The sequence below is a fragment of the Cebus imitator genome, unplaced genomic scaffold (genome assembly GCF_001604975.1).
Source record: "Cebus imitator isolate Cc_AM_T3 unplaced genomic scaffold, Cebus_imitator-1.0 Scaffold245, whole genome shotgun sequence".
Classification (NCBI taxonomy): Eukaryota; Metazoa; Chordata; class Mammalia; order Primates; family Cebidae; genus Cebus; species Cebus imitator.
In genome coordinates, this window is record NW_016107560.1 from 583,322 (window position 1) to 594,363 (window position 11,042).

The window sequence follows — 11,042 nt, forward strand, 5'->3', positions numbered from 1 at the left end:
AAGGTTAATAAGCTAAAAACTTTCATGTGTCAAAAAAAAAAAAGGAAAAAACAAAAATGTACTTTTTTCCTTATCAGGAGAAGCCTTGAATCACACTACTCACTTTGTACTTGCCTGCCCGTACCACCTTCCAGAGGAACTGTCTACCTACAGGCACAGCCACCTCAACGGACGGGTGTTGTTTGGGCCACTTCCCTGTCCATAGTTGACTAGATCTGGGTGGAATTTTGACCCAAGAACAGCTAACCCGTTCTTCTATATGTGACCTGGCCCCAGAATTTGAGCTGAGTGTTATCTGTGTAAACATAGAGAGTAAAACTGTAAGGAGTAGGAACAGAATCAGCAGTTATAGTTGAAATTGCAAAGGAGAAATCACAAGAAAAAAGAGCCCAGTTTTACAGGAAGAACAGAGAACCAGTGTGAGACCCAAACAGCCCCTGAGACGCACAAAGGGACAGAGTTACCAAAGCTCCTGAAGGTTGTGTTAGTGTCTGTGTCCTTCAGACTGTGACCACCCCAACATGCACTCACAGACACAAGATTTTTGTGTTGTTAGAGGTGACTAAAGTGACTTTGTTCTTTGCAACACACCCAAAGAGCCAATTAAAATATTTACAAATGCTAATTTGTTGCTGTTAGGATACTACGTGGAATTAATTAAAAATATGTGTAGGTTAGCGCATCACTAGCAGAATATATAAAGGAAAAAAAAAGTATTCAAATCCCTTCTAATTGCCCTCTGCCTTTATATCTACTCCTGCCTAGGTCAGGTGACCTCTGAAAACTGTCCATCAAACTCTGGATATATCACTATGATGGCAATCAATATAGCTTTGAAATTCTCTTTGAATGGGACTTTATGTCAGTATTCTCCACTAGACTATAGGCTTTTAGGGTTAAGGTTGTGAATAATTTATTCTTCCTATTTTGGTGTCTATAGTACCACCAAAATATCTGGTTCTGAGTATATTCTTGAAGCATGCTTACTGAAAAAATCATGCCTGCACATAGGAAGGATGCTCTTTGTTATTAAATAAACTGATTTAAATACTTTTTTATTCAAAATCAACCATAGGTATATGTAACCACTCAAAAGTGAATAGCTAATATGTGATAGAGCTGTGGTATACCTCACTCATCTTACAGCTACACAGAAAATATTTTAAAATAGCGAATTGCAATTACATTTAATTTCCACATAATTCCTGATCACCTTTTATACTGTCAGCTGAAAAACATTAGAGAAAAATGTCAATAAATTTGAAAGTAAGTATGCTGTTGAGACTCCTTTTACCATTTACATATTAGTGTTTAGATTTCCTTCTCTGCACCAGAGTTTGATATTTGGATTTTACTGCTTCTGTTGTGGTAACCTCTATGACTTTTATGCTAGTGCCCCAAACAAAAGTCCTGTTAGTCTTCAGAGTAAATGAGCTTTTCACACAGTAACCAGGCTATGCAGAGGTGTGCTGTGCCAGGAAGTGGCTACTGCCCAGCCACTTCTTTGTTGTAATTATAAGGTCCTTGGGAGTGTTAGTGGAGCTTATCCCCTTATGGAAAGCAGCACGCATGTGAAGGCTCTCTTGATTTTCAAAAAAAACATCTGGCTCAGCGGCGCTCTTCCTTTCAATGTCAAGTTTGACATATTTGCATATGAAACATGTAGATAATTTAGAATAACTCCTGTATCCAGAAAATTATGCACTTTAAGGATAGTCAGGAGGAAGGCACATCTAGAATTTTAAAATTTCATCTAAAATTTTATGTAATAGTCTTTCTATTGGGTACATTGTTTCCCTCTACAAAGGGAATTTATAAAGTATATTTATTTAATCCAGAATTACATATTTGTAAAACATTTAAATGTGAATTGTTCCATTAATTGTTACTTTTTCTTTTTTTCTTTCTTTTTTTTTTTTTTGAGACGGAGTTTCGCTCTTGTTACCCAGACTGGAGTGCAATGGCGCAACCTCTGCCTCCCAGGTTCAGGCAATTCTCCTGCCCCAGCCTCCTGAGTCGCTGGGATTATAGGCACGCGCCACCATGCCCAGCTGATTTTTTGTATTTTTAGTAGAGACGGGGTTTCACCATGTTGACCAGGGTGGTCTTGATCTCTTGACCTCGTGATCCACCCGCCTCGGCCTCCCACAGTGCTGGGATTACAGGCTTGAGCCACCGCGCCCATCCTACTTTTTCAATTACATTTTCATGAGTCAATAATCAATAAAGTGGAAAAAACATTATGTACTTGATCTTTTTGACTGCATTATTCCATTTTATTTTTTATCTGTTTCTATTGAGGTAAATGCAAATAAAAACATTGATTATCAGTGGAGAATTTTAACAAAAATGTCTTATGATGGGATAACAAATTCCTAACTAACCACTAGGACACTGTGTATTAATATGAGAAAGAAAACCAAAATAAATTATTTAGTAATGAAGGAGAAAGAGGACCATCAGAACAATGTTATGACTGGAACTTTAGACACTGAAGTTTTCAGTAATTTATTACAATATTTAATGTTAGCATTTTGTCAGTAGGCTCTCTTGAATTAGTACATTTTTATTTTTAGTGACATGTATACCACAGATGTGTCTCTAAATGGCAAATACCTTTATATCTCCATAAATGCTCATCATAAAGGCATGACATTTTCAAAATTTTCCAAAGATATTTTTTCTATAAAATGTTTTAGTAATAAATATGCAATCTTATTCAGTTTTCCTACTGTTATTAGCAGATTTAGCTAACACTATAAATATTTTTAAGTTGATGTGTCAAGAATACTACTATTGCACTATGTAACGTATTGGTAATATTTTAAAAAATTGTTTCACAAAATGAACAGCTGTTTTTTATTTGTATTTTATCTTTAAGAGTTCAATTACAGAAGAAACATGTTGAAGGAAAATTATTGAACTATAAGAAGTTATTATTGATAACAGCTGCCATTTACTGAGCGTTTACCCTATGCCACATTTCTTATTAATGCTTTACATGCAGCAGATTGTTTTATCCTCATAACAAACAGGTGAGGTTACTGCTATTATTCCCATTGCACAAAAGAGGTAACAGGTATGGGATATTGTAAGCATCTGGCCAAGATCACTTAGCTTGTAAATAGTGGCTTGAGTATTAAAACAGGTCAGTTTAATACCAAACCTTAGGCTCTTAACCACTCTACTGTATTTTAGAAACTTCTTAATGGTGATATTTTTAAAAAGATAAATGATTTGATGAATTTGTGGTACTTTACCATGGATTAGAGTAAGTAAAAAATATGTCATTGAAGTTTGAATAAATATTTCTAAACAATATCTACATTAGATTTTACTTTACATCACTGTTTTTTAAAAAACTCTCTTTTAGGTGTTTCTCTATATATTTAACCCACATTTTTCTACACAAGGTAGTTTTAAATGCTTAAAAAGTTGGCTTTGGAATGAATATAGTCTGATATTTTAAAATGATAAAAATTGATTATAATAAACATGTTTATATCATTCACTGTTAATTATTTTTTTCCAGATTTCTACTGACTTTTTATGTTTTTGGCTTGTATTGTTAGACCATTCAAGTACCATGAAAATTAAAGATGATAATTATGACTCTTAATCAGAGTAAGATCCTGAAGTTTTGTTTACAAAGATAAAGTGAAGATTTATGTGCTTTTGTTGTTAAGGGCAGTTTAAAAAAAAAAACAAACTCTGGAATTGGTATTAAACTAGTTTGTGGTTTACACAACTCTCTATTAACTGAGATGTTTTGTTAACTAAACTCCTACTATGTATGAAAGAGTTGTACGGCTTATTGCTTTGCTACATAGCCACAGAACTTTCAAATATTTGTGTTTTAGTTTAATGAAGTGGGTTTTTCTTTTATTTCTAGACAATATAATCATATAGTCTTCTTTACATATCCATCCCATTTTTTAATATTTGCTTTTCTAACTCCTACCCGCATGTTCAGCAGCATACACACGCCTTATTCACAGAAGCTGCTCTGTAAGGATAGAAGTCTCTTAATTTTTCCTATCTGTGAGGGAAAATTTCTATGGAGACACCTCCTTTCCATTTACCTTCTAATCTGAGGAGGAATTATTCCTGTTTTCCTTCAGTTTCCTGTTCATTTAGTAACAAAGCCTTCTTTATCTCTCCCTAACATTACACAATTATGCCTATTATTTAACTTTTTATGTATATTCTCTCAGCTTATAAATTTGCTCATGATTTCCCTATCTTTAAATTCCTTCCCTATGCTTTTGCTGAAAGGAAACTTTTGGTTTCCTTAAAGCTACTCTCTCATATCTCAACTGCTCTTCTTCAGTAACAAGTTGCAGACACAGTGATCTTCAGTTTTTCTTCTGTAATTACCACCTACTCCTTCCTTAGTCTTTTATTATCTGGCTTCTATCCCGGCACCACAGTGCAATTTTTCCTCTAAAAGTCATTGCTTCCCTCTAAATAGCCAAATCCAGCTTCTTAATCTCTGCTTTCATTCTACTTAACCACGCAGAAGCCTGTGTCATTACTATCCACCTGAGAGTCTTCTGCAATCAATAAGATTTTTTTTTTTTTTTTTTTTAGAGGAAGTCTCTATCTGTTGGCCCAGCTTGGAGTGCAGTTGTGCGATCTCGGCTCACTGCAACCTCTGCCTCCCCAATTCCAGCAATTCCCTGCCTTAGCCTCCTAAGTAGCCGGGATTGCAGGCACCCGTCAGACACACCTGGCTATTTTTTTTTTTTTTTTTTTTTTAATTTTTAGTGAGACAGGGTTTCACCATCTTGGCCAGGCTGGTCTTGAACTGCTGACCTCGTGATCCACCCACCTTGGCCTCCCAAAGTGCTGGGAATACAGGTATAAGCCACAGCACCCGGCCTCAATAAGCATTCTTTAGGTGTTCATTAGGTGGCAGGCCTTAGGGTTTAGAAGATGGCTAATGCCTGCATATGTCAACCTGGAGTTTCTATTTAAATGGAGGAGACAGATACAAAACCAATTACCGTACCAGGAGCTGAGTGGTCTAACACAACTGTGTGCCAAGTAAGACATTGTGAGGCAAAGAGTGGAGAAAATTTCACAGAGGAAGTGATATTTGAAAGAATTAGTGAAGAGTGAGAATTCCAGGCATGTTAAGTTCCCTTGTACTACACAAGGGAACAGAGAATTGAGAACAAGTACAGCATGTTTGGAAATAGTGAATGAGGTTATAACACTTGGGGAAGTGGTAGGTGTGGATGTATGGTGGAATTTGGAAATGGTTTAGGATCGAATTGTCCAGATTTAAAACTTGTTTCCATTGCCTTCGTTGCTGCTCTTTTTTTTTTTCTATGTTGACTCCTATTTTTCAGACAATTTTCTTCAAAAATAGATATTATATGAAGTCATTCTATATTCTGTCCCAGGTGATATTATCTATTGTGTCTTCAAACATTGTATTTTTCACATCGCAGTTTTCTAAAATCTTCCTGTCCCTGATGGTCTCTCTTCTGAGTACCAAATATGATTTTTTTTTTCCTTTTCTATGTGTCACTCCACCTCAAACCAGATATGGTAAAAATAAAACAGAGCACTGTATATTTATGACTTTGCTATTTCTATATTCTTTATTTCATTCCATAATCTCTGCCTACCTTTTGGTTACCAAGGGGAGGTATTATATTAATTTTTACTTCCTCTGCCTCGATGACTCCTAACATCCAATCAGTCATTCTCTTAAACTACTCTCTGTGTCTTCTTATCCCTATTTTCATACTCATTTAGTTTGTGCCATCACGTTTTTGCCAGCACTAGTATTTAAATATTTTAATGATAATTTCATCACCTGCAGCCTCTTCTCCAGTCTATTTTTATAGCAGAGTTAAAAGATCATTTAAGTAAATATAGCTAAATGCATTTAATAAGTTATAGTCTAAGTATTTTTTTTAATCTTCCATATTATTCAATTATCTACAGAACAAAACCCAAATTTGACATGGTCCAGGTCTGAAGCTATTTATAATCTTGCTATAAATCTTTCCAGCCCTAAAATTCCCTACATAAGTACTCTTACTCTATATACCATCAATTCACTGATTGATAAATGCAACCTTCCATTAAAATTTTAATGCTCCTTGGGTTGACCATAGGTATCTCTGTTATTTGGAGATTACAATTACATGAGATAGATTTATTTGACTGTAAGTTACCTAAAAGACAGAGAATTGACTATATTTACAATTAACTACTTTCAAGAAGGTTGGGAACATAATGTGGTTCAAATATTTATTGTTTAGTACCTCCATCCTTAACTGCCTTATAATTTTAATAGCAATGAAAGAGAGATGTTGGCTGGGTGTGAGGTTCCCAGCACTTTGGCAGACTGAGGCAGGTGGATCACGAGGTCAGGGGTTGAAGACAATCCTAACAGTGAAACCCTGTTTCTACTAAAAATACAAAAAAAAAAAAAAAAATAGCCAGACATGGACACACATGCCTGTAATCCCAGCTACTCAGAAGGCTGAGGCACGGGAATCACTTGAACTCAGGAGGTAGAGGTTGCAGTGAACCAAGATTGTGCCACTGGGCAACAGAACAGCCTGGGCAACAGAACAAGACTCCATTTTATTATTTTTATTTATTTATGTATTTTATTATACTTTAAGTTCTGGGGTATATGTGTAGAACGTGCTGGTTTGTTACATAGTTGGACATGTGCCATGGTAGTTTGCTGCATCCATCACCCCGTCATCTACATGAGGTATTTCTCCTAATGATATGCTTCCCCTAGCCCCTACCCCCAGGTTATCCTTCTCCTAGCTCCCCACCTCCCAACAGGCCCCGGTGTGTGATGTTCTCTTCCCTATGTTCATGTGTTCTCATTGTTCAATGCCCACTTATGAGTGAGAATATGTGGTGTTTGGTTTTCTGTTCTTGTGTCAGTTTGCTGAGAATGATGGTTTCCAGCTTCATCCACATCCCTGCAAAGGACATGAACTCATCCTTTTTTGTGGCTGCGTAGTATTCCATGGTGTATATGTGCCACATTTTCTTTATCTAGTCTATCATTGATGGGCATTTGGGTTGGTTCCAAGTATTTGCTATTGTAAACAGTGCTGTAATGAGAAATGCAAATCAAATCCACATTGAGATACCATCTCATGCCAGTTAGAATGTTAGAATGGCAATCATTAAAAAACCTGGAGACAACAGATGCTGGAGAGGATATGGAGAAATAGGAATGTTTTTACACTCTTGGTGGGAGTGTAAATTAGTTCAACCATTGTGGAAGACAGTGTGGCAACTCCTCAAGGACCTAGAAACAGAAATACCATTTGACCCAGCAATCCCATTACTGAGTATATACCCAAAGGATTATAAATCACTCTATTATAAAGACACATGCACACGTATATTCATTGCAGCACTGTTTACAATAAAAGAGGAATATTTTCGCAACTGCAAAGGTTTTAGGAGAGTCCCTTCAGAGTGGTACCTGGGCCTTTTTACTTCAGATCATCTAGACAGCTCAACAAAAATGGAGAGCCCCAGATGTCACTGCAGATTTACTGGGCGAGACTCTCTAAATCTGGGATCTGAAAGCACACTTCCATAAGTTCTCCACAATAGCAAAAACATGGAATCAACCTAAATGTCTATCAGTGGGGAGTTGCAGAAGGAAAAGGGAACATACACACAACAGAACACTATATAGCCATTTTTTAAAAAGTGACAACATGTTTGTTTGTTTGTTTGTTTGTTTGTTTTTGGCAGTAACATGTAAGGAACTGGAGGCCATTATCTTAAGTGAAAAAACTCAGAAACAGAAAGTCAAATACTGCATGCTCTCACTTAATGGACAATTTTGTAGTTACTTTTATTTATAGTAAAAATATATTTTAGGTTTTTCTCTTTTTTTTGCAAAGAGTTTTGTTTATTGATTAAGAGTTGCAATAGAATATTTGCAAGTTAATGGGGGAAGCCCATTTTACAAATGATTTGTTTCTTAAGCATGTGCATACTTTTATCTTTTTAAATATAAAGTATATTGTTTTTAAAATTATTTAATTTTTCAATTATACTTTATATCTAGTATTTAATTTGTGTTATATAGATTAATGCTGCCTGAATTCAAATATATATAACTTAAAATCATCAATATGGTAATTATATATACAGTTATGCTTGTGTCCTAATGAGAGACATATTAATAGCTTATTACCAAGTGTCTGCATAAGATATCTTCATAGAATGCACAAAGTGTAAAAATACATGTGTACTTCTCTGGAATTCAAACACAGAATCTCCTATTATCCAGACAGATGGATACTATTCTTTGATCCTAATACCTGTTGGATAACTATGAAATAAATTGGAAGCACAGGCAGAGAAACCTTAGGAGAAGCAACTACCAGATGTTTCAGTGTTTTCTCCAGATCCACAGTTCTTTCAGTGTACACGTGTAATTAATTTATGTATTTTGTACAACCTGTTCTTGCCAATATTTATTTTAGACTGTAAACCTAAAATAGAATAGGGTTTATAGTATTTAACCTGTTGTACATATCAAATGAGTAGTCAGAACATTTTTATGTGAGTATGTGAAATTCTGAAATATTTTAGGTTTTTAGGGTTAGTCATTTGAGAATGCCTATTAACTATTTTCAGTCTTAAAAAATTTAAATATTGCATATTATTGTTTCCAATGCAAATATAGCATTTTCACCATCTTGACAATGTTTATTCTAGCCTTGCCAGCTTAAAACTTGGTTGGTTATCATTTGGAAGCACATTGTAGATAATTAGAAACTGGATATTTACAAAAACCTGGATAATTAAACAACTATATATATTATTAAAACTGAACACTAATTACTGGCAAATAATTCAGAAGACATAATATAAGTAATTTAGCCATCTCTAAATTCTTTAAGGTAACTGGATGCCTTCGTAGCAGTAAAATATACATATTTTTTCCTCTCAAAGCAAAGAAAAAACAGAGAATTAGAAATGGAAAAAGTACCTCATGAAATCTAATTGTAAACTTCATTTTAAATCACATTATTGCTAACAGTCCAAAACTTGTCATTTCTCTTCATTTCTCACCATCACTGTGCTAGCAATTTAAACATAGGATTTATGTGATAAGAAAACAGACCAAAGTACTGTTTGGATATTGCTTAGCAAATTTTTTTTTTTTGGAAGAAAGTACTGTCTTAAGGTATTAAGGATGTATTATTTCATTCTTTTTATAAAAATGGTAGAGATACTGGAAAAATCCTACCACACTTAACATTCTGAAGAATATAGACTTGGGAAAATAAATGTTAAAGGCTAATGTCTATGCTACAGGGCAGGAGAGATAAATGTAGGCTTGGTTATACATGCTTTATTGATTATTCTTTGAGGACCTCAGCTATGGACCAAGCACTGGGCTAAGTAATGAGAGAAAAGATAGCAAACATGGACCCTGGCAACAGATTTTTTCATATGAAGATTCAGTAAATTCAGTGTATTCTTTTGTCAAAGAATACAGAATGCTCTTAGGAAGCTATGTGTTAGATATTTGAGATAACTTGTCCAAAGATGAAGGTCAAGGAAGCTCATTTGTGAAAGGTAACAATTCAACTGGTCTTAGAGCATGTATAGTGTAGTGCTCGTAATGGGCTTAAACTGATTCCAGTGCAAGGAAATTTACAGAATTGGGAGCTATAAAAAGTAGATCTCATGGAGGTAGAGAATATACTAGTGGCTTGGAGAGGAAGAGAGAAGGGGGAATGAAGAGAAGTTGGCTTAGGGATATAAAAATAAAATTAGAAGGAGTATGTTCCAGTGTTTGTACAGTAGAGAAATAAAAATTAATAATAATTTATTATAGATTTAAAAATAGCTAGAAGAGAAGAATTATAAGGTGATGGATATCCCAATTACTTTTATTTGGTCATTATACATTGTATATGTGTATCAAAATATTGCATGCATTCGCAGAATATATGCAACTATTATGTATCAATAAAAATATACAAAAAAGAATATACTGGAGGAAAATTTGCTGAACTTGAGGACTAGAAGGGAAATCATTAAGCATGCAGGAGGGAGTAATTGGATTTGGATGTTTGGAATTTGGGGAGAGGGTCATAGAAATATTTTGCAATATAAGGAATTTAAAAATATTTTGGACAAAGATTAGCATTCAATTTTGGGGTCATGTAGTTTCTAGCATGCCTGGGGTATCAAGTGGAGGTCTCCAGTTGGCAGGTAGATATTAAAAATCAGAGAACATTAGATTTATCTGAGCTAGAAAAAAAAATATTTGGGAGTCATCATTGTAAAGAGACAGTAAGTCTAATGATTTAAATTAGTTGTAGTATAGATACAGGTCAAGAAACATTACCTGGAATTTGTAGTTTTTATCCCCACTAGTCTGGCTGAATTACAGAAAACAATAGTATAGCTTTATTCCTGTCCTTATTTTAATTTCGGCTCAGTGCATGTCTCTGGAAAGGGGGAAAGTCTATTGTATTTTCTCATGCCTCTTCCAAGTTAGCTCTCAAAATATTCACAAAATAAAATAATTTAGATCTGTTATCATTCTCCAAAAAACATTTAGGGGAGCTATGTATCTTGATTTTTATTTGACTCATAGTGGCTTATTCTCTAAGATGACAGATTACAGTCTAATGTAATGGACACAGGACCGCACAGTTTGAGTTTTTGTTTGTTTGTTTGTTTTTTGAGACGGAGTCACATCCTGTTGCCGAAGCTGGAATGCAGTGGCCTGATCTCAGGTCAATGCAACCTCTGCCTCCCGAGTTCAAGCAATTTTCCTTCCTCAACCTCCTGAATAGCTGAGATTACAGGCGTGCACCACAAGGCCTGGCTAATTTTTGAAAAGATGGGTTTTGCTATATTGCCTAGGCTGGTCTCAAACTCCTGGACACAAGCTGTCTGCCTGCCTCGGCCTCTCAAAGTGCTGGGATTACAGGTATGGGCCACTGTGCCCGGCCGGTATGAGGTTTTAGGAGCTGTTTGGGAGCAAGTTTCTTCCCTGAGCCCATTTT

The 11,042-nt window shown here is 35.2% G+C and overlaps 1 protein-coding gene across 5 annotated transcripts in view; it reads left to right on the forward strand.

Annotated features, from left to right (window-relative positions):
* Window positions 1-11,042, forward strand: part of GRIK2 (glutamate ionotropic receptor kainate type subunit 2) — a 729,530-nt gene that overhangs the window by 174,850 nt on the left and 543,638 nt on the right. The gene's annotated exons all lie outside the window — the stretch shown is intronic.